Consider the following 24,073-nt stretch of genomic DNA (forward strand, 5'->3'; position numbering starts at 1 on the left):
GCTGAGGAGGTGAAGTTGGCGGGATGGTAGGTGAATAAAAAAGTGGCAGATATACAAGAAAGGGAGGAACTAGGGCAATTAAAAAAATGAAGAAACACAATTTTAGATCACGTTGATTGTACTAGGTCTCATTGACCTTGGCAGTACTCAGAGGGTCATGTTTTATGTGGATAAACTGAATTCAATTTCCCCTGCATTTCTGGAACATGTGAATATTTTTCTTCTATCCTGTAACGCTACCTTTTTAATATTCTTCAACATTTTTTTATATGAATGGATGGGCTTGGATGTATTTATTTGAATCCATTTTGACATTGTATTTCTTTATCATTAAAGAGAAACATAGTTTTTGTTTTTCTTGAAGATTTGAACATCTCTCTGCTTGGTAAAGTATTAGAGCTAGCATATTCCTCAACTGCATTGCATTTTAGAGCTAGAATAATATCATTAATCGAATTTATGAGCTACATGAAGTCATCCTCATCAGATACTATCATAAAAACATAATGGTGAACCTCAGAATCATTTTACTGGCAGATTTTTATTTGGAGAGGTCCTCCTCGTGAGGTTAGCTCACATTTGTAGCCAGTATTTTAAATGGTACCAATTTCTTGACCTCATTTTCCCATTCCTTATTGAGAGTTTAAGTTAAGAGAAATGCATTTAGATTGCATTAAGATAAAGCAAGGAGGTGGAAACACATCCTGTTTAGAACATCTCTCAGTCACACAAGTGCATGGACAGCTTTTTATCACGCTTAAAAGTTCTCAGACATTCTTGTCACTAGCTGCGCAGTCTTTGAACTGTGGATGAATTCATTCTCAGTGTTTGAGAGCTAGGACTTCGCCTTCATACTGCATATAACAAAAGCATTTTGTTCTCCCAAGAAATTATTCAAGATGCAATTTAAGAAACCCAGATTACAAATAAATTAAAGGACAAAATAAAAGAGAATAGGAAATGAAGAAGCAGGTCTTTTGCAAATAAGAAGGTGACCAAGAGATGGAGGCAGAAAGAGGGGAATGGGAAGGGAAGGAAAAAGGGAATTAAGATGTGTTATGCACATGTGCCAGTGTACACTACCTCACCACAAACGTAATCATTATTACTGCAAACCTGTACTGATAAGGTAGAATATGCATTCTTAGGTGAGATTGGACCACTGTTTTTAATATCTTTGGCTATTTTTGACTTATGGACAAAAATTAATGAAGATTCACCTGCAGCAAGTAAGAGCAAAGTCTAATAATAAAGACATTTATGATATCAGAAAAGAAGTCCAGAAGTGAGATGGGTGTCAGGTTAGCTGATCCAATATCCACCGTCTCTGGCTGCTGTGTTAGTCCATTCTCAGCTTTGAGAACACAATGGGGCAGCTCTCCCAGGTACTCCATCCAGATCAAGAACGTCTGAAGGCAGCAGATGGGCCATGCATGCCAGGGTCTCCTTCCTAGGACTCGGAAACCCTCTCTTAGAAGTTCCTCATTCTGAAGTTCTACTTTAGCCAGAAATGTTGGCCTAGATAAACCCCTAGCAAGGTAAATATGACAATTATCAATTCAATTACTACTTACACCTAGCCCTGGGGGGAAGGGTCAACTTACATAGTGACTGACATTTGAACTAAATGTGTTTTGCCTTCTGAGAAGAGATACACGACAATCACAAACAATTTTGGGGAATATTTCAAAGAGAATTTAAAAGTTTTCTTAAGCCCCGAATTCAAACCACAAGAGAAAGGGAAAGAAATTGCTCAAAGGGAAGGAACAGCTGGGATGAGGGAAAGGAGAAAAAGAAAGAAGGAAGAGACATATATAATTGTACTACTGATGTCTATTGGTTTATTGAAAGGAAGAGTTAATGCTTAAATTTTTTTTTTTAAGTCAATTTTGCATCCTTATGTCTGGTAATCTGAACAACTAATCTGAAGACAGCAATATAAAATATAACAACCATTGGTGAATTCCTACCATCTTGTTTACTGAAGCTCTGTATCATTTCTAATGTTTTTAAAATTATTTTTTATTCTTTTTAATGGTTTGATCAATCTTTCATTCTTACATCTGGTAACCTGAGCAACTTTGTGGAAGATAACAATATGTAACGGAGCAGCCACTGTTAACTTCTATCATTTTGTTTTGAAACCCTGTATCATTTTTACTGTTTTTGTGTTATTTTGTTTTTGTCTATGTTGTTGTTATTTTTAAAATTCTCTTTAAAATAAAAAGAGAAAAATTTCATTTTACAAACTAAAAGTCTTAGGGATGAAAGCACAGTATATGTGAGGCCTTGGGCTCAAGCTCCAGCACCAGAAAAGCAAAAACCAAAACCCTAGCAAGCTGTCAGTTACTGATGCCTAGTTACCTTCCTAAGGTGATTGGGTTTCATAGATACCCCACTCGGATTTCGGCATTTTCACCAAGCAAATAGACATCAATAGAGAATGATCTCTGTGTAGAAAGAAGCTAAAAGCCTCTCATTTACAAAACCAGACCAATTTCTCATAAAATGTATATGTGAAATACAATAACCCATTTCTCAGGTAGACAAATTGAGGAGAAGATGAACAAGGTATTATATCTAGAAGGTCTGTTTCCATTACTAAGTATTTTTAGGATCTTAATTGAACTAAGTTAATGGAATCCAGGGTTCAAGTTTTTATGTAATGTGTTCTCTTCGAAATTGATCCTCAATGAGAAGGGTCATAGTGGCCTAATGTATACTTCTCTGCCTCCATCTTTCATGGTGCATTCTCTTTTATCCTAACAGCTTTAACGCAGTTGGGCATCACAATTTGTTCTCCTTGTGGCGGTGTAGGGCTATCATTTTAAACTACTATGGGGTTCTTAGGATAACGTTAAATCACTTGAGAGATTGTTTTGTAATATAGGAGTGTGTCTTTTCGTCTTTTTTTTTTTTTTTTTGTTCTGGGAATTGAACTCAGGACTTCTTCCTTACCAGGCAGGCACTTGTGCTCCTGGTCTATATCCCCAGCTAGGAGTGTGTCTCTTAACAATTGACCTACAGTCTGAGAAATGCACTGTTAGGGAACTTCATCATTGTGTGAACATCTAGACGGTGTCTTTTGCTATCCACCTGCACCACATGGTACAGCTTACTACTCCTAGGCTACAAAACTGCATAGCTTGTTACTCTACTGAATACTATATGAAGCAATGGTGTTTCCATATTAAAACATATCTGAATATAGAAAAAGTACAGTGAAGGTATGAGCTATAGCAATTTTTAAACTCTATCATAATCTTACAAGCCCACTGTCATATATATGATCTACCACTGGTCAAAATATTATGTGGCACATGACTAATTAGACTGAGTGATATCAAATTTTATAGTGAGGGTTGGGGATATAGTTTAGTTGCACAAGTGCCTGCCTAGCAAGTACAAGGTCCTGAGTTCGATTCCCAGTACCCCCCCAAAAAATTTTATAGTGAGCAAAATAATATGCTTGGAAGTTACAGATTCCCCTGCACCCTAATTATGCTGTACACAGTAATCACTTTGTCACGTGCAGAATGCCTTGACACTGTGCTTAAGTTTGGGTCTTCCCTGACCTCCAAAATCTATGTGTTAAAGGGTTATTCTCAGGGTGGTCTTATTGAGAGTGGAGGAATGCTATACTATGGGGCCTAGTGGGAGGTTCCTGGATCATTGGGGGTGTGCTCTCCCAAGGGATAACAGGGTCCTAGACCTTTCTTAATTCTCTGTGTTGCTTCCTGACCATGAGGTAAACAGTTTGCTCTACCCCTCGTTCTCCACCATTTCCTTCTGGCTTGCCCTTCACAGACCTGATCTTGGACTGGATCCTCCAAAACTATAAGCCAAAAGTAGCCTTTTTGCTTTTTAAATTAGTTACCTCAAGTATTTCACTTATAATGAGGGAAAGCTGACTAATACATAATGATTGCAAAAACATTTAACAGTACAGAGCTTTAGAATTTAAATTGCTTCAATACATTATTCTCACTCATAACAAATTATTCTCAATCATAACAACCTCAAGTGCTCTACGTGTAGGACACTTAGGTTCCAAGAACAAGTGGCTCAAATGAGCTTACACCTCTCTGGGACTAGGCCATCAGCCATTCCTCCTGGTTCCTACTCTAGGGTTTTCTCATTCTGCCATGTTGCTGAGCATAGAGTGGGTAGAGCTTAGAGTTTCAGGGGTTTGTGGAGCCCTTAGCACAAGCTCTGCAGAGCAGGATTGGGTCTTCTCTCAACTCCATCATCAGTGACCTCAGTCCTGGTGAACGTGTTCCCAGAAATGGGCAAACGCCACCAACAATGGCTTCATCCTACCTTACCCCTCAGTCGCTGATTGTCACACATTTGCCGAGCATACCACTGTTGAAACACTGTTTATGCATGCTGCTGGTTAAGGGTGGTTTGGATTCTTCCCCTTTACCAGTCCATACTTTTTTGCTGGGTGGGCTTGTCTGAATACAGAAAATAAGAGTGCTATTTTTTTCATTTGCCTGTCTTGGAGGCTGTGTTTGCAATTGCCACAAATGGGCATGTAAGACGTGTACAAAGCATTCATCTTCATCAGAAGTGTAATCATACGTTTTATTTAAACAGCACTTTTCCTCTGGGTGGCTTCAAGAAATCCCTAGAATTGGCTCTTGGGAATTTCTTATGATAAAGGTTAGCATCCTTCCCCTGTACACATCACAAACACATGGAAGCAGCAGAAATGAACTGAGTTCTTTACCAGTTAACATTTCTGGGTGGGTGAGCTGCAAGGAAAGTGATTTAATGGAGTAAAGCACTGGCTGGCCTGAATTAACATAGACCCTTTGGATTTACTGTCAGAACCTCTCTGTTGGAGCAGAGACTTTCTCTATTTGGGAAAGCCACATAAAGGAGGTGACCACAAAACCTGCCCTGTTGGCCCCTACAATCTAAACACCTTGGGAATCCACTCATCTGTCAGCCCCATGGTTAAAGTATCCATAATCCTTGTTAAGACACGTACTTGTGTGTTGGAAAGCAACCTGTGCAGGTAGGATCACCCTTCCGAACATCTGTGCAAATGGCAGAAGTGAATTTGGGTGGGAGAGTGTTGGTGGGAGGTCCACATGATCTCACGTGTGGCTTTTGCCTAGTGGAGAAATTCTGGTTTGGGAACGGTGAGCCAGTCAGAAATACAAATTATGAGAAGCAAAGCATGATAACAGCAGAACGCAGGTGAGACCGTGCTGTCTGGGTCCGCCACCTGCTGCCCACTGCTCTGCATACCTGCATGTGCTCTCTGCAGGCAGAGGCTGCATGCACTCATGCCGTCTCCTGATTTCTTAGCATCTAACTGACCTTTAGTAACCTTGGTATTGTTAATGCCATCATTTCTGATTGTGTGAACGACAGGAACAACAGCCTTACTGATAGCCTCTTTGACGCCAAGCGCCACACTAGGTTGCTTTACAAGCATGATCTCACTGCATTTTCCCTCCCACCTTGGGAACTGGGACTTGCTATTCCTATGGTGCTGATTAAGAACCAAGGTTCCAGGGTGTATACCGCACTCACTCAAAGTTGAGCAATTACCAACTTCACGGAGTTGACTTAAGGCCTGGCTATTGTGACTCTGTAATTAAGAAACGGGAATTCTAAATAAATGCACAGATTTGCCCTACAAATACAGAATTTGAATGATTTTGAATAATGCTTCCCTTTTCAGTTGTAATCGGAACATGCAGTTCTAATTTGCAGGCTGCCTACACATGGTCCCTTATCCCTTTTAGGCTGACCTTGATACAGAGAAGGTGAATAGAGTGCAGGAATGCCTGGTGAGGTCAGTGCATGAGACAGATAGCAGACAGAGGTGAGTGGGCTCTTCCTGTGCCTGAGGTCGGAAGCAAGGACAAGGTGGCCACACGCAGGGTCTGTTGACCGCGCTCCTCCACTGTGCTGCATCTGACTGCATCCATCACTTCGCATTCCTCCTCCTGCAAACTCCCTGCTCCTCCCTTAGGCTGCAGGCTCCAGCAGTATTTCAGGCAGCTTGGCTCCGAAGTCAGGCAGACTCGGTTCCTGCTCATCACCTGTAACCAGCGCACGCAGGAGAGCTTTACAGCCTGCTGATTTCCACCTCCCCCAGTACTGTGAAAAAAAAACAAACAAACCAGGACCTGCTCTGTAATGATGGCAAAGACTACATGAAGTGACGCTCCTGAAGTGTTTAGCGTAGAACCCGGTGCGCCTGGAAGTACAGGATGCCGCTTGCCCCTCCTGCACGGGGTGGGTGTTTAAGGACAGAGGTCACTGGCCAAAATGAGAAACCAGACATGCTGTCGCCTGAGCTGGTGCCCTCACCGCCCCCACCCTGCAGAGGCCTACTGGGGTCATCCTTCGTCCTTCACCCCTGCTTTGAGACAGCGGGACTATAGCTTTATCAAAGAATCAGAGAGACAAGGGTAGCAGTCTGCTTCCAGATGGCCCCTGCTAAGAGCGAGTGCTTTCTTCAATTTATAGCCTTATCCTGGACTGGTCATGGAAAATCTATTACTGTGGACAGCTATGTGTCTTTCTGTTCAAAATGAACTCCCAGGCAGGCAGGTGAAAGGGCGATACCTTATTTCTTCCCAGTCACATAAAGTAGGCATTCAGTAAATGTTACAGAACAAGTGAGTCACTCAGTCGCTCTGTTCCCGTGGAGCCTTGTGAAAGAGGAAAACGTCAGAATTCTGCCCGTTGCCTTCATTCCTTCAGAGCAGAGATCGGCCAGCTTTTTCTCCAAAGGGTTAGAGAGTAAATATTTAGTCTTTGCAGGCCATGCGGTCCCTGTCACAACTGCTCAGCTCTGTGGTTGCAGAGCAAATACACCGTGGACACATGGGCGTGGCTGTGTTCCTGTGATACCCAGTTTACAGGAAGATGGGGACCAGACTGAGAGCCGAGGCTGGTGTTTGTCCACCCCTGCTTGTGGGACTGCCATAGGCCTTGGTGATTTAAATTCAGGGTCATAAGGAAAGCTTTTTCTACACGTACTCCAAACACACAGCTTCCAAGCTCTATGCCTACCTTGGGAGCAGGCTCAGCAAATCATTCATTCATTCTCTTACTCCATGATATTCGATCTTCCTACAACAACTTTCCTCACTGGAACAAAAGCAAAAAAGTCCAAGCTATATAATTTTATGCTTATAGAATTTGTTGCTGTGATACTTTCTCTCCAGAAGTGCTTTCTGATTGTTTCCCCTTTGGTTACCGCCTCAAGCTTCTGGATAGTTCTTTTTTTTTTTTTTTTTTGCAGTACCAGGGATTGAACTCACGACCTTGCACTTACCAGGTAGGTGCTTATGCCACTGAGCTATATCCCCAGCCCATTCTGGATAGTTCTTGAGCAGCTTTGCAGGTGCACCTGGCTCACTTGGCATCATTTACATCTCATCTCAGTTTGGCCGGTCCTCACCTCCAGGACCTCTTTCACCTTGGCTTATTCTCTCTATTCTTGGAACATGTTTTGAGCTTTCTCAGGCAACAACCTCCCGGGCTTGGTGCTGGAGCCAGGACTGGGCTTGTGCACCCTTCTCAGCCCAGTGGGCTGACCCTCTAGTCCGAGCTTCTCATAGTCTGAGGGTGTTAGGATGTTTCTGTAATTTCTCTTATGAAAAAGTGGTGTATATGTGTAAGTTCTTCAAAATAGAAGTCCAATTTTAGAAGAAAACTCATTTAAATAACAATTGAAGTAATGAGGTCTATAACACTGTTAAAGTTTTGGATAAAAATATACTGTAGTCCTCACCCACGGCCTTGTTTGAGGGAGAGCCCCCGTGAATGTGTGAAGCCGTAACAGTACTCAACCCCACGGGTACTATGTTTTTTCCTATATACACTTATCTGTGATAAATTAGCTTATAAGTAAGGGATGGTAAGAGATTAACAACAGCAAATAATAATAAAATAGAAGTTTGTAACAAGACACTCCAGTAAGCATTATGCGAATGTGTTCTTCATCAAAATTTCTTCTTGCACTTTCACCTTCTCATTTAAGAAAAACACTTTGGCTTCTATTTGGCATGTCCAAATTTCCAGCGTCACTACTCTTGCACCATGGGGCCTTTATTATGTAAGAGAAGAGTTATCTGAACACAAAAACTGTGACACAGTGACAGCTGATGTGAAAACAAAGACAGCTACTAAATGACTAGCAAGGGGGTAGCCTATACAACATGGATACACAGGACAAAGGGGTGACTCATGTCCTGGGTAGAGGTGATGATGCAAGATTTCATCGCATTACTCTGAATGTTGTGCAATTCAAACCTTATGATTTATTTCTATAATTTTCTATTGGATATTATTGGGCTGTAGTTAACTTTGGGTAACAAGCGACTGAAAGCAAAACTAAGGGTGAAAATTGTAATTTAGATGGATACATGTAGACAGCATTTTTGATGAGCAAGAATACTGGAATGGTGATATCTAAATCACTTTTGAGTACCAGAATCTTGGTAAATCATGTTTTAATAAATATAATCAAAGGAATTTATTTCTTAGCTGGAATTTTATTTCTTATTCCTTTCCTTCTGTAACACATATGCACATATAATACATCCCTTGCTTAAAACATTTAAGCAAACAGATTTCCTTTAAATTGGCTAGAACTTTCATACACTCAGAGAAAGACTAAGAAAGACCTTTAGCAAGTAGAGTGTTGATAAATGTTGAATAATCAACTCTTCAGGAAAAAAAGGTGTCTATATACATGCATTATTTTATTATCAATCACCCTTGAGTGAATATTATTGCACCCAGCCTACAAATATTCATACAATAAATGTTACCGTCATAAATTCCATTTGCTTCTCACTGCTGTTTTCATTGATTTTTGCTGAAACCTTGTATGTGGATCAAATCCATTGTTGCAGCTGACATAAAAAGTGATTTTGACAAAAATGTTAGTTATTTTCCTCACTGTACCAACCAGTCAGGTGAAAACGAAGCAACGAACATGCGTGTTTTGGAACTTGAGGTGTGTATTCTTCAGTGATGTAAACCTTCACTACACTGGATTATTGGTTCCAAATACTGAAGGGGTGTTTCCTCAGTTTGTTGAGCCATTCCCCAATAACAGCTAAATATGCAACATACCTTTACGTTTAATCTGCATTTCAGTTTTTACATTTTTATTTTTTTATTTTAAAGAGACCAAAAGACAAAAAAGCAATAAAAAGGGACAGAATTTCAAAACAAGATGATAGGGAATTAACAATGGTTATTCTATTACATATTGTTATCTTCAAAGTAGTTGCTCAGATTATCAGGTACAGGCATGCAAAACTGATCAAACAATAGTGGCACTAATGGTTCCTTTCAATGAACTATTAGAATTTAGTAGTACAACTATCTTAGCTATCCTCTGTATATATATACATATCTTTATTTCCCCTTTCTTCTTTTCTCTTTTCCCCTGTCCCAGTTGTTCTTTCCTTTTGAGCAGTTTCTTTCCCTTCCACCATATCTATTGTACCTTTTGGATCTTATTTACTCTTTTGATTTCTTATACTAGGGAGATAATACAATGTTTACACATGTAATTCTGATTTATTTCACTTATGAGTATGGTCTCTAGTTACATCCATTTATCTATAAAAGCCTTGAGTTTATCTGTCTTTACAGCTAAGTAATACTGCATTGCATGAAAAAACCATATCTTTTCTATCCATTCCTCCATTGATGGGTACTTGGGTTGTTTCCAAGATTTAGCTATGACAAATTGTGCTGCTATAAACATGGGTGCATATATATTGCTGTGGTATGATGTTTTCATTTCTTCTGGGAAAATACCCAGAAGGGGAATAGCTGGATTGAATGGGACCTCTAAAAAATTCTAGTGTTTTGAAGAATCTCTGCATTGATTTCCACAGTGGTTGTAAAAGATCTGTACACTGAAAATTACAATACTCTGAAAAAAGAGATTGAAGAGGACTTCAGAAAATGGCAAGTTATTCCTTGTTCATGGATAGGAAGAACCAACACTGTGAAAATGGCCATACTCTCCAAACTGTTATACAGATTTAATGCAATCCTGATCAAAATACCGTTAGCATACCTTACAGATGTAAAGGAAACATTTCTAAAATTCATTTGCAACCAGAAAAAACCCAGAATATCAAAGGCATTCCTGGGCAACAAAGGCAAGGTAGAAAGCATCACGGCCCCTGACTTGAAATTATACTACAAAGCTACTGTGAGAAAATCAGCATGGTATTGGCAAGAAAACTGACCTGAGGATCAATGGAACAGATTAGAAGGTACAGACACAACTACAAACACACTCAGCCACCTTACCTTTGACAAAAAGGTCAAACATGTTTACTGGAAGAAAGACAGCCTCTTTAATAAATGGTGCTAGAAAACCTGGATTACCACATGCTGAAAACTAATGCCAGACCCATGTCTTCACCATGCACTAAACTAAAGTTAATCTGCAGTTGAGACATTTCCCTCTTCACTTTCTTCAGTCTAGGTGGTCAACAAAACAATAAACAAAGCTTTGGTTTGTGATGTTTGCTGATTTCTGTGGTTTAAATACTCCTATCATGGACAGTGTCTGCCACAAATGAGACAACACTGGGTACCATTTAATATATTAAGCTATAAGTTTCTATAATTTGATATTTAATAATGGCAGAATTTAGCAAATAATTTAGAAAATTCCTGGAAGTTTAATAGGTCTTTTTTTTTTTTTATGAGCCATTATGAGCTTGTTTCAATACATGTTGCTCTTTGCCAAACATGTATTTTCCACTTGTATTGCTAATTACCTAGCTGGGTAACTAAAAAATTACCTGAGTGACTTAAAATTTAGGAATAAATGTAAGTCTAGTTTTAGAAAAACCTTTTAAGATACTGTAACATTTTATTTGTAGGTCATAGTTATAGTGGTTTGCAACAAGATCAGTTGCTTGTATTTCTTTCAGGGAATTATCTTAGTGCACCTCATGACTTTCAGTGAAATGATCAATATAGATATTTGCATTGCCAGAGTGAGATAATTCATTGACCTAATTATTAACAGTAGATATTGTAGATTGCATATTGACAGTGAAAGTGAATTACATGAAACAGATTGTAAATGTCACCCATGTAAATAAATGACTGAATTCTTCTATCTTCTTGTAAAGTTACACTTATCTATATATCTGCTATCTATGGATGCTTGGTAATTTGTAGCTAAGATTTGCATCTAAGATTATTGTTACATACTGTATCAGTATGGTACTTTTATGATTATATAGAGAAAACCTTGGGTCTCTAGGCTACTTTGAAAGTTTCTAATTTGACTATTTTAGATCCTTTCATGATACCAAATAATATAAAGTAGTTCTTTTGGTTTCTGCTTTTGTTTTTGTGGTACTGGGAATTGACCCCAAGGTGCACTAAGGTATATCCCTATCTCCTTTCTTTTTGTATATTTTTCCTTTGAGACAGGCTCTTCATACCTTGCCTGGGCTGGGCTAGAACTCTTGATCCTTCTGTTTCAGCCTCCCAAGTAGCCAGGGCCTATTAGGTACTTGCCCTAACTCTGGACGTTTCCCACCTCTTTCTGTTCTGCTCTCTTGCTACTTAATTGTGAACTAGGATGGCCCAGTGTCCAGCATCCCGATGCCCAGATGCCTGGCAGTATGGATTTGTTTGATGTTTAAGGAGACAGGACGTGAAGAGTGAGTGAATAAGTAGTTTTACAAAGTGGATGAACCCCTATAGCTGTCTGCCAATGTGGAGACTCCCCACAGATTTGGTGAGTCTAACTGAAAATACTTGCCAAGCCTGGGACCACGGTAAGATTTGTTTGAGCCCCAGTGCTGCTGTGGGGGTGGCTGCTTCAGATTCTGTGCTCAGGAAGCTTGTCGGATGGCAAGGCTGCTGGGCAACCTACTCGGCCACCCACCTCTGTGAGTGTCTTCTGAAATCAAATTTAAGTAAATATGCATCCCATTGAAAACAAAATTGATAAATAATTTTTTCTCTAACTTGAAACACTTTTCCCCCTTCACGAGCCAACTGCACTTATGAAGTCTCCTTTCCATTCACCATGGGGCAGGATGTATGGGGCTGCGGCCGGCACCGGGCTGAGGGTGTTGCTTGTGCATTTTTTGCCAACTGCATAGAAAGCTTAGGGCTTCTACAGTTGTGCTGCTCAGAGGAATCTCAGGATCCTGAACTTCAGGACAGCTGACCAGATGCTGCTCTTCCAGCTTCATGATCCCAGGCCTCAAAGATGCAACAGGCCTGAGCACAGTAGGCATTAGTAATGGATGCAAGGGCAGCTGGACGGCCCTCCCTGGCACTGTTACATCTCGCCTTCAGTCGCTGTGAAGAGCCTGATCCCTTTGTTCTCTGCCATAAGTAGGTCCCTAGATCCACTCCTCCCTAGTGAGTCCTGTCATTTCCTTTAACTGATCTGTCTACAGAGAGAATAAATATTCCAGTGTTGTCCCAGGAGGAGAACTGCGGGCCATCTACACGAACAGGCTCCCCTTCTAGCACTAGTGACTTCTGGAAAGACTTTCCTGATTCTCTTTCCAAAGTCCTCCCTCTGAGTCTGTCAAAAAACACACCACTAAACCGAACAAGGTTGGCATATACCAATACTGGGACACGTGCAGGGCCATCCCATCTTCCGGACTACTTTTCACAGGATAGTTGCACATCTCAATAAATTTCATTCAGTGGTTGTGGTTTCAAAGCAGGTCAGGTAAAAATGAGGTTAGATAATTTAAATCTGGGCCAAATAAACCAAGCAAGCCTTCCTATAAAAAATCACGTAAATGTATGGAAATAGTGTCTCAGGGAATGAAAACACTAGAAAAAAATGCTTTTAAGAAGTACTTACTATACTAATACTAAGTATGATACAAATGATAGCTAACATTAGCTATCGCTCTAGTACATGACTCATTTACTCAACGCTAATCAGTATACCAAATCCTGCTAGGAGACCTGAGGTCGTCTATTCATCTATGGATCAGAGGGAGTTTGAAATGCTGTGCTCTGGTGTGGCCTGGGTGAGAGATGGATCTTATGGCATAGCATTTGATGGCCTCAGTTTCCTCATTTTTAATAGAGTAGAAGGACGCATATTTCACATATGCAAGAGAGCAGTGAGGAGGACAGACCTAACGGAGCATATCTTGGAGATCCTCAAGGCTGTAGAGGGAAGGCTATTAAGCAGGGGCTCACATGATTTGGTCTGTGTATTTTGGGAGAGGACGAGGACCTCCTTGCCAAAATCTTGCAAAGTGCCTCACCATAAGATGTACCACAAAGAGGTTGGAATGTGTCCTTTGGAAGCATCAGACCGGAGCTTTGACATACAAAGTAATGTTTAAAAGCCAAGTGGCTTTTGCCAAGGTTTAGAGTTGATGTTTTATCAAGGGCTTACCTGCCATACTAGCAAGAGCTGCAGGTGTCTGGGGCTCAACCTGGGCAACATGAGAGTCCTGTGGGGCAGTGTCAGGAGATAGGCATCTACTCCAGCTGTGGGTGAGGGCTCCTTGGACCAAATGCTCTTGCATTGTGAAAATCAGTAGGAAAAAGGGACACTTCAGCATTCTCTGTATATCTGTCTTTCTCCTAAAGAGGTGGATAACATTTTTGCATTTTTGCAGATGAATAAAATGCCTGAAGCAAAATATATCCTCCGATCTTATTTGTTCTTAGGTTCCTTTAATTCATCATTCTTTTTCTTTCCCTTAGAAACCATATTTTTATATAGACGAGGGATATATTCTCTTGCCTTTGGATCTGTCAAACGGAATATTATTTCCATTTGATAGTTTCCAAGAAAAGAAGTGATCTATTTGACATTTAAACATTACTTACATGCTATTATCTGCAGAGATTTTTTTCATCTACCACTCTGCCTCCGTACTTGAGTGTACAACCCCTATGCTTTAACCAGGTCCTAGAACAGATCTCACTTTGCACTTGCTTTGGTGTAGAGCTTTTTTGAACATATAGGAGGAGCAGAGTTCCTTAAGCTGCTACGCCCAGAGCAGACGCTGCTATCTGTGAGCCGTCAGTTGGGCTTGTGTATGCTCTGAAAATGAAATGTTGTGTGGTAGGGTTTGAGTCCCAAGTCCTGGGTAGGGTGTGGCTCTGGAGGGGAGCTTCCCAGCCTACAGGGAGGGCGGAGCATCTTCTCTAGATGCCATGAGACAGGAAGTTCACTCCACTTGTACACCAATCTGTGTGCCCTCACAGCTGCCAATACTAGCCTGAATACAAAAGATGAAAGTATTGCTGCAAACTCTGAAAGACAGGCTCCTGTGAGGGAGATGTCCCAGAGAAGTTATTGTGTGACATCTCAGCGGCCTGGGCTGGGAGCTTTGAGAAGCCAGAGGCCTCCTCAGAGCCCTCCTTTCCCACCTTGGCGTATTGGGGGTGGTGCTGGCAGATGGGCCTGCTGTCCATAGCGTGTGGGGAGTGACAGTCAGGGTTCTGGGGCTGCCCCTCTAGGCTGGTGCCTGAATGGGAACCTGTAACTCAGGGCCCTGTGGGGAAGGGTAGTATGCCAGGGTCCTAGTGCTGGTCCTGGGGCCCAGGGTGTGGGTGCTGCTTGTCTCCTTGGCTCCTCCACAGAGCCCTGCGTCTGGGTCTGTGATTACCAGAGGCAGTTTCCAACACGCTGGGACTCGCTTGTGCACATAGCTCATTGAGGGTAATGACTGCGCTGGTGAATGTGCAGGTGCCTGTTGGAGACAGAAAGCCTCACAGAAGCAGGTGAGCTGAGGCTCTGCCGGAAGTGTCATTTCTACTGACAGCGGAGTGTTGGCATCGCTTAGCTTGCTTGGAGACCTTCTAAGTGACTAGTAAGCGGTGGAAGGACCCTTCATGAAGACAAACACCAACGTTATAACGAAGCCCTCAAGATACTCCATGTATCTGTCTTTGTAGGAATATCTTGGGTATATCTGTGATGGGTGCCTGTTCTTATAAAGTGGCATAAAATACAAAATGTTGATGTTCTTCATAAGCAAAAGCTAGTCAATATAATTTATAAAAATACGACTCTACAGAAATATCTTTGTACTTGGAAAGCACGTTTTAGTTAACTTTTCAGCCTCCCTTTTGACCTGTCAGGATCATGAAAACTCTGAGTGGGTCAGAGTCATTCCTCGGAGACCTCTGGTCATTTGAATTGGTCATCTGTGTGAACCAGGGGACCTTAACCACAGGTGGGAGCCAATGGCCAATAATGGCCCATGACTACAAAGTCAGACCTTGCAATGCCTTTGTTTGCCCTTATTTATATTCTGTGCCAAAATGTAAGTCTCTTATGCTCCCTCAGGAGTTTTTAACTATGAAGTATGTGGATGCAACCTGTTTCAATAGGATTACTTTCCTTTCATCCTACTTATTTTTGTGTATTCAGGACCCCATCCTCCAAAAGCATTTATGGGCTTCATACTATGCATAAAAAAGGCTAACAATCCCCAGACATCTGCAGTCACTTGGGAAAGTTGCCAAGGGCTCCCCATAATTGACTCCAAGGACCCCTAACTCTCAGGTTACTGACCCTCAGTCCCGCAAGACACCGTCTCAGCCTGGCACCCTGGCCTCCTTAACAGAGGGCACATTCCAGCTCCAAACTGCTCCCAGAAGGGGGCTCTTCCTGCATGGACTGCACTCCTTTCTGCCAAAAGAGTCCCTTGTCCCTCGTGGGAGTATGGGTGTGGGCTTTGGTCCTGAAAACCAGCTCCATGGCAACCTAAGGTCATGCTCATGGCCAAGACTCACTAGCTGTGCTATTCTATCTTCTGTCTCACCTGTACCGCAGGTGCCCCGCCTGGCAACTGTGCTGTGCAGAAGCTGAGCTATTGGCCCCTTAGGATTGAGTGCGGGTGAGGGGTCTTGGGCGCTGCTGATTATCTGAGTGAATCTAGACCCGTAGTGCAGCCCTAATGTCCTCATCTCCAAAACAGAGAGAAGAGTAGAACCCAACGCTGCTTCATCTTGTACTAGCCAGCAGCCACAGCTCTGGGGGCGGGGCACTGGGCCTCCTGCTCCAAAGACAGAAGCGGCCTCTGACATACAAGGTCTCCACTGTCTCCTTTAACCTGACCTCTAAGGATGGCATTTGGTGACTTCTTGATGTTCCCTTGTTTAGGCATTGAAATATAGATTTAAGTGCTATTTCTCTATCTTTTTCAGACCTGTGACATTCTGCTCTTAGTAAAGGGTGACAACTCACCTTTCTGTGCTTCAGCTGGTACAAAGTTCACCATTTAGGGTGCTCACTACAACTTCTCATTCTTAATATTTTGACTATTTTTTTAAGAAATGGTACGTTTTACTGCATGTGCCTTTTCTTTTGACGTATTTTCAGAGTACTCTTGATTTATGTAGGTCTTTCCAAAGTTCCCAATCTTCTTCCTGAGCTAAGAAGCGAGCACTGGGATGTCATCCCTTCCCACTTTTGCTTTGACGTCTTCCTGTGGAAAGAAGCAGGCCCTGAGCTGAGCAGTCCTTCACCCCATCAGATTTACTTCCTAGGACCTCAAGAGCCTTCCATTTTCTTCTACCTGCCCGCACACCTGTGGATGGCACAGCATGGCCATATTCACACCAAGTCCCTGCTGCCAGGAATGGGGCACGGCTTCCTTCATTTTTGTGCTATCTTTCCCCCTATGTCTTTCTTCTGTCTCTCTCTGTCTCTCTGTCTCTCTCTCTCTCTGTCACTCTCTCTGCCTTTTACTTTCTTGCTTTCTCTCTTTCTTTCTCTTTCTCTCTTTCTCTCTTCTTTCTCTTTCTTTCTGTACTACAGGCTCCCTCCCCAGAACTGTTATACAGAAGCTGAGAGTACTGAGGATCAAACCCAGGGCTTCATGCCTGTTAGGCTGGTGATCTACCACGGAGTTACACTATCAGTCCTTCCACATTTTATCTTGTAACTGGAGACCTCTCCACACTGAATCTTTTATGGGAGACAGATCCTCTCTCATTTAGTAGAAGTGAGAGAAGAAGCTGGAGGAAAATGCAAGGCAAGACCAGAAAATGGAAACCTTTGTTAAGAGAAGAATTTCCAGAGAGGGCTTGCTTCTAATTCCAGTTCTCTAGTTTGCAGACAAGTTGCATATTAGACAGGTGTGTGATGTGTGATGTGTGTGTATGTGTGTGTGTGTATGTGCGCTCATGTGAGCGTGCGTGTGTTTGTGTATGAAAAGGGAATAAGCAATAAAAAAGAAAGCCTCAGGAAAACCCACTTCCAGGAAGTCTTGTTGCTGTGCTTGGTGCAGAGAAAAAATAACCCCTGCCCCTGTCCTCCTCCCAGTGTTTTTCTTTTGTTTGTTTTAGTTTACAGAAGCCCAAATATTGAGCAGTTTGGTGGTGATAATGACGGAGGCACTTATATATATTTTTTAATTCTTTGAACTTTTTAAAGCCCTTTGTGTTTTCCTAATAGTTACTCATAGGAGGGCTGGGATAGGAAAAATGCAGGCAGGCCAGTGCCTGCTTCATGGTGCTCAAGTTTGAGCAACAGTATACCTACAAATTCGGCAAGTCACTTTTTTTTTTCCCTGGTGGTGGCGGTAAGAAGTTGGACAGGTTTCTGGGTACATCTTGTTCTCCAGTGAAATGAATGATTTTCTTTCAGCCCTGCATGTATGAAATGGGTTCCTGACAGAGTCTGTGCCCGGATGGGAGCCACTGGTCTGTGTGAATACGGGCATCAGGACACAGAGGGCTCCAGCTGTCAAGGTCTCTCCATTGCAGCCAGGCTGGGGTGTGCCCCACTCGCTGAGGGCTGGGGAAGGAGGGGGTTGCTACTGCCAAGTCAACCCCTCTCCCTTCCAGATGTCTCAGGTCAACTGTGGGCTCTGATGTCCCAGGACACGTGGTGGATACTCCTGGCAAGAGTTGCCTTCGTGCGTTTGAAGTGTCCTTGCGGCTGGGCCTGGTGGGCAAATGGCCAAGAGATGGTATCTTTATAACATCTGCCGTCATCTCTGCTGTGTGGGAACTAATGGCTGCGTTTGAATAATTAGGCCTTTGCACCATAGCACAACAAAAGCAGGCATTGCTCCATTAAAGCAAACATAATTACTGCAGCTCACGTATTCAAAGTCCCTTTCATCCCTCCAGTACCTGCCACACTTGGGAAGGTCTGTGGACCGGAGGCTTCTGCTCAGGCCTCAGGGGAGTCAGGCCTCTCCCAGGGGTGCAGAGTGCACCCCGGGGGAACTGACCTTTTATCTTTCCAAGCACCGCAGACAGCCTCTAGATTGACATTCAGCATACTCTACTTCTATGTGAATTTTTCTTCTTCTACCTTGCTGAGGCATCTCAGGCCCAGAGTCGTCTCTTACTCACATCCATTTCTGTTTGGCATACATGGGAGCTGAAGTCTCCTGGCCTCACCGGGCCTCCGTTGTTCATCTGTTCATCCCTACATCTGCCTCATCTATTTCCAGGCTTGTTGTAAAGATCAAATGAAGTCGCGGATATAAAAGTGATCTGCAGAGTATAAAAATGCCACACAAATAAAAATCCTGCAGACACTGGGGGTGAGGCCTGGAAACAGTTTAACTGGCCTCATTGACTGTTGGGTGCAGGGTGAGGCCTTGCATCTACTCTCAGCTGAGAAACAGCTTTATGATGAGAGGAACAACCCTGAAAAATGACTGCTCTGTTCACTAGAAACTCTGGCTGCAGCTTCCTGAAAGATATTTCCTTCATATCAGTGAATTCATTTCTATAATCAATCAAACAACGTTAAACATATTCACGCATCCATTCCAACAAGACACTGTGACAGTCCATGCTGAAATAGGAATATGCATAGAAGCATGGGTCAGTGCCACCCTCTGAAATCTAAGATCCCAGAGAATTGTGCCACATTGATGGTAAAACAAAGATGGCACCAGGATTCAAAGGAGGGAGGAGCGAGTTCCTACACCTTTCATTTACAAGGTTTGCTTTTTAATGGTGGATCTAGGATTTGGATGTGTCATGGAAGAAGTAGAATTTGATGCATACTTTCAGGATGGAGAGACTCTTAGTCTACAGAGGAAGGAAGATTGGACTCATAAAATTATTCACTGGGACTACCAGTGTGAGTCAAATGTTTTGGAATGTGCCCTGAGATGTCCAGCCGCCGAGGGCTTTCCTCGGTGGCATTCTCTATGTCCGAGCGCTCTTAAGCCCTGCCAGTGATCACTGGGAAAGACTGTTTGTAGTTTTGGGGAGACCAAGATTAATTTGAGATGGACAGGTGTCTGCAAGGAGTGAGGGCTGCACTGTATTGAGGATAAAGGGGAAAATGGGAAGCCACACTCACATATGTCAGCTCCTGGGTGGAGAGGCAATTCCTTCTCTTGTTTGGAATGTGAAGCCTGTGGAGCAGGATCTGATTGGGTTTGCTCTGATTTCCTTTAGCTCTTAGTAATACTCTTGGAGTGCTGTCACTTTCTAAGGATCCAGAGAAGTTTGTATCATCTGCCAAGTCCTCAGCTCTATAGACCCTGCCCTGGCGGCTTATAGAATTTTTACACAAGGTGACAGGTTAAGTATCATCTGTTGACATGAGACATGCAGATGAATCAGATCTATTTTGTTCCTTGAGGAGCTTGCATTTTGGTTCATGTGAAGATACTAAGGTGGAGAGGACTAAGTACTGCAAACGGGTGACAGGAGTGTGTGCTGACTATATAGGGAAAGACGACTTGCCAGTGGCTTCCAGGGAGCATTTTGGAAAAGGACCACACCAGAAACAGCTCAGGCCTATGAGGAAGAGTTACTTAGATGAAGAGAAGGACCAGAAATGCAGGAAAGAGAGGAGGATGTAAGGGGCAAACTGATGAATGGGGAGAAAATGCTGGGATTAAGGTCATGGAGGTGTTTATGACACGAAGGCAACATGAAGTGAGAATGGGGCTTGGAAGGCAGACATTTAGGAGTTTGTGTTCAAGAAGAAAAGGATTGAGGGTAGGACTGTGAGGGGGTACATTCCCGCAAAGCCCGGGTGCACGGTTGGGGGGCTTTTCCCAATCAGATCCTGCAAGGCTGGCACGGGTCATTTTCCTTAAAGAAATGTATTGTTCACAAGGGGAGATGAGCTGAATCCTGGGGATGTTTGGGGACATTTTAGAGGGCTCTAGATCCCGAGGTTTGGTCTAAAAATACTTTTCATCTTTTCACCCCCTGAAAGCAGATTTTTACGTTCCAGACACAGCCACTATCTGACTCCACTATATGGCATTCAGGGCCCCAGTGACATCCATGCTGATAGATGCAGGGCTCTCTGGTACTGAGAGATGGGTGTGGACTACGGGCCTGGGTGGACTGACTTCTTGTGAAGAAAATCTAGCAATCCAGTGTCTCCTAAAAGTCCCATGGTGTGTGCTAAGAATTTGAATAACCTTTCAGAAGCACCTACCTGCCTTAGCCCTACCTCCTGGCCAGCACGCTTATCATCGGGTCTGGGAACACACCAGTACCTGCTGGAGAAGGATCTCTCTCAGCCACCATGACGTTTGCTGCATAATCTCCTAACCCGCTGCTCTGCATATTTACCTCCTTTAAAAGCTAAGATTTGTGGTCAGCAGTGTGCTTAGAACACATCACTTTTATTTTATTATAGCCTCATCATTTCACCCAAGGACTGGAGGCCAGTAGAATCATCCTGGTAAAATGCTTTAGCTGCCTACACTGCAGAGGACTCATCTTGGGACCCCTACAGCAGCTCGTAGCTTCTCATTAATGAATATTTTTTAATGGATCATTGTCACTTATTCTACCTTTAGGGATCTCTTTATTCCATTAAACCAAATTTGCTGTACACTTCAGTTGGGGTCTGTCCACTTTGACTCTATTTTTGGACCATGCATTTGATTAAATAAATTTACATATGCAGAGCTCAAATAAAGGCTGCAGATCTTCTCTAGAAAAAGAAGTACTTATCTCGGTAATGTTTTTAGGTATGCGAGCATCCACAGTTATCCCTTTTTCCTCTCTAAGGGGCATTTTCAATTTTGTTTGATGACAAGAGGCCCATGTGATGATGGGTAAAAGAAAAACATTGACTCTTGCTCTGGATTTTGTGCTGGACGTTACAGGTCATCAGAGCTGCACTGGACTTTAGGGAACTAACCCTGATTTATATCGTGCAAAACACTGTCTCATCAGATTTGTCAGAAAACAATATTCCCTTGAGCACACAAACTCTGAAATCCAGGGCAAAAAGATGTTTTCCCCATTATGCCATGCTTTGAGTGCAGTCCTTCCTCTCTCCTTAACACACAGAGCTTGGAAACCTACTATGAACCAGGCAGCCAATAGGACTGATGAAGTCTGTGTTTTCATGGATTTGCATTTTGGCCAAGAGAATCATCCTGGTAAAATGCTTCAGCTACCTACATGGGACAGGACTCATCTTGGGAGCCCTAGAGCAGGTAGTCTCTACCTTTCTGGTAAAAGGAACGAAAAGAGAAACACACAAAGCAAAAGCAAAGCATGAGTGTGACTGCGGGGTGATGGGAGAGATCGCCCGCGCAAATCCACCCCCCGTGGATCACCTCCTGTGCCCTCTTTATGGAACTGACATTGTTTGGTAAAGTAAGCCATACAGATGCCATTGTGAAATAAAAATTTTTATCTCCTAAGGTTTTTCTAACTAAGTGCTGTGTCTTCTTCTTTTCCCTCAGGTAAGAGAAATATTAAATACTGGCCAACAGACAAAGCACTTTTGAGAACGTGGAGGACCGATGAGTGTGTGTTGGAAGTAAGGGTCTGCATTCGGCTTTTTAAGACATCAAGAGAGAGGAGTGCCCTGCCTTGGAGACCAAGGGCTGCTCCGGGCTGAAAAACACACCTGTACTGTCGTGCTTTCTCCAGCCCAGTCTCACTCAGACCAGTGCGGTTCTGAGGAGACATCCCCCATACCCACCCTGCCTCTCCAGGCTGCCCCTAAATCTTGGAGCAGGCTGGGTGTCATCAAAGCCACCAGAACTGGTGACTACCAGTTCTCTCCCTCCCACGCGGCCCCTCCCGTGCAAACCATAATCTCGCAGGCAGACAATGCAGATAGGACAACTATTCAGAAAAACGCGTGGCTGGGGAGGCTCAGGACAAGTCCCAACTGCACCTGCAGGTTTTCCTTTCCTGAGGCCGCCGGGCACTGGCTGAGCTGCACCTGCCGCGGGCCAGCGCCTGCCTCAGCCACATACCTGGCGCTGCTGCAGGCCCTGGCCTGCTCCACATCCTGCTCTGCCTGCCATCCCCTCTGCCTGCTGTGTCCCTTCTCAGCAGCCTCCAGCACGGAGCCTGTCCCTCACCCACCAGCCGTTGAGGACCTGTAATTGTGGGGCTAGGGAAAAACCAGAAAATCAGTGCCCCTCTGCTCCTCCTCCCTGTCGCAGGCCGTGGCGAGACCTTGCTTGCCCCGGTCCAATCTGCTGTCAGTGTCCGTCTGAGAAGCAGAACAGTCTCATAAGTACAAAGCCGAAGTTTTGTTTATATCAGAGAGTGATTTCGGAAGAGAGATGGAGCCAATCACACAGCCAAATAGAATGTGGTGATTAGAAGCTCTTTTGTTTGAGGAGGTGGCCAGTTGTTTTCCATCAGAGGAAGCACGTATGTTTTTTATCTATTTGGTACTGGAGCTTGAAAACTGTAATAACTTTCTAGTTCTAATTGATATGTCCCTAGTGGATTCAGAAAGACAAAGAGAACACGAAAGAAAACCTGGCCGGTATTGTACACTTAGAGGCTAAGGCAGGAGGAGCACAAGTTCAAGCCCACCCTTAGCAACTTAGTGAGTATCTGTCCCAAAATACAACAAATCAAAAAAATTTCTGGGATGTAGCTCAGGATGAAGGACCTTCTGGTTTAATCCTCTGAAGACAAAAAATGACTCACAACCTCCTACTGTACTGGGTGAGAAACGGGGTAGCAAACCTCTCTACCACTGCCTTGTAGCTCAGCTCCTCTGAACTGCTTAGAAGGTTGCCCTGTGTGATTCACTGCTGCCTGGACTCTGGACCTGCTCAGCACTACAAAGTTTTGCCATGAATGAATGAACAGGTCGCACTCACATTTCTGATCCCAACAGTACTGGACGCACGCTAAGTATCTTCCAACAGCAAGAGCTTGGACTCTCTTGCTCCTTGTTTACGGGCTGTTTCCCAGTTCAAGTGGGAACATTTCCTTGGAACCCCATTTTGTCCAGGTCCAGAGGTCCGTCTGCTGCTCAGGTGGGGGGTGTCTCCTACTCCAGACGACATCCACTTCAGGGACCGCCTTGTGGTGCAGGAGGGGCAGGGAGTGAAAGTGCACTTCAGGTGAGAGAGGCAGGCAGAGCTACCCATGTATTCAAAAGCCCTTTCACCCAGCAAACCCTTGCTCAGGGAACTCTCTGTGCGAGCGGCTGGGGCCCTGTAATAGGAGCAGTGTGGCGCTGAGGTGAAAACAAACAAGCGCTTGTGTGTCTTAGAGGGAGGAGTACTTTCCTGATGGATGACATGGCACCACGAGGCACACTGCAAGCCACAAATTACCGAGGCCGCGGGCCATGCGTTCTGTACCCAGAGGCCACCGGCAGCTGTGTACAGGTGTGAGGACACTAGTGGTGCTTCTGGCATGCGCTGGGAGAGCTCTCTCGCTGCTTGGGAGTTTTCCTACGGAGATCCACACGTGGGAATGTGTGCGGGAACGAAAGGCAAAGGCCGACCTCCGTGCACTTGGTGGACACATGGCATGAAGTCTCTTTTTAACATGAGAATTTACTTCACTTGCTTCCTGGCCTGCAAGCTGGTGAGCTCCTCGCTTTCTCTGCGGCTGCCCGTCTGGGCTGTGCTGAGGTATTCCAATGGGGAAAGCAGTGCATCCTGCTTCTGGGCATGTATCACAATGCTCCTCCTCACCACGGCTTACCGAATTATTCCCAGCAGCAATAAAGACCACTGCCTTTTATGGAAACGTTGCTTTGGGCACGTAGAACATCAGATTCACATTTAAATTTCGGCAGCTCCCCATTTGTTGTCATGGTGGTTGTTCTTTAAGGACTCATGCAACTCACTGAGGCCTTACTCCTCACTTCCCCTGG

The sequence above is a fragment of the Chinchilla lanigera genome, unplaced genomic scaffold (assembly GCF_000276665.1).
Source record: "Chinchilla lanigera isolate Chin_1 unplaced genomic scaffold, ChiLan1.0 scaffold00053, whole genome shotgun sequence".
Lineage (NCBI taxonomy): Eukaryota > Metazoa > Chordata > Mammalia > Rodentia > Chinchillidae > Chinchilla > Chinchilla lanigera.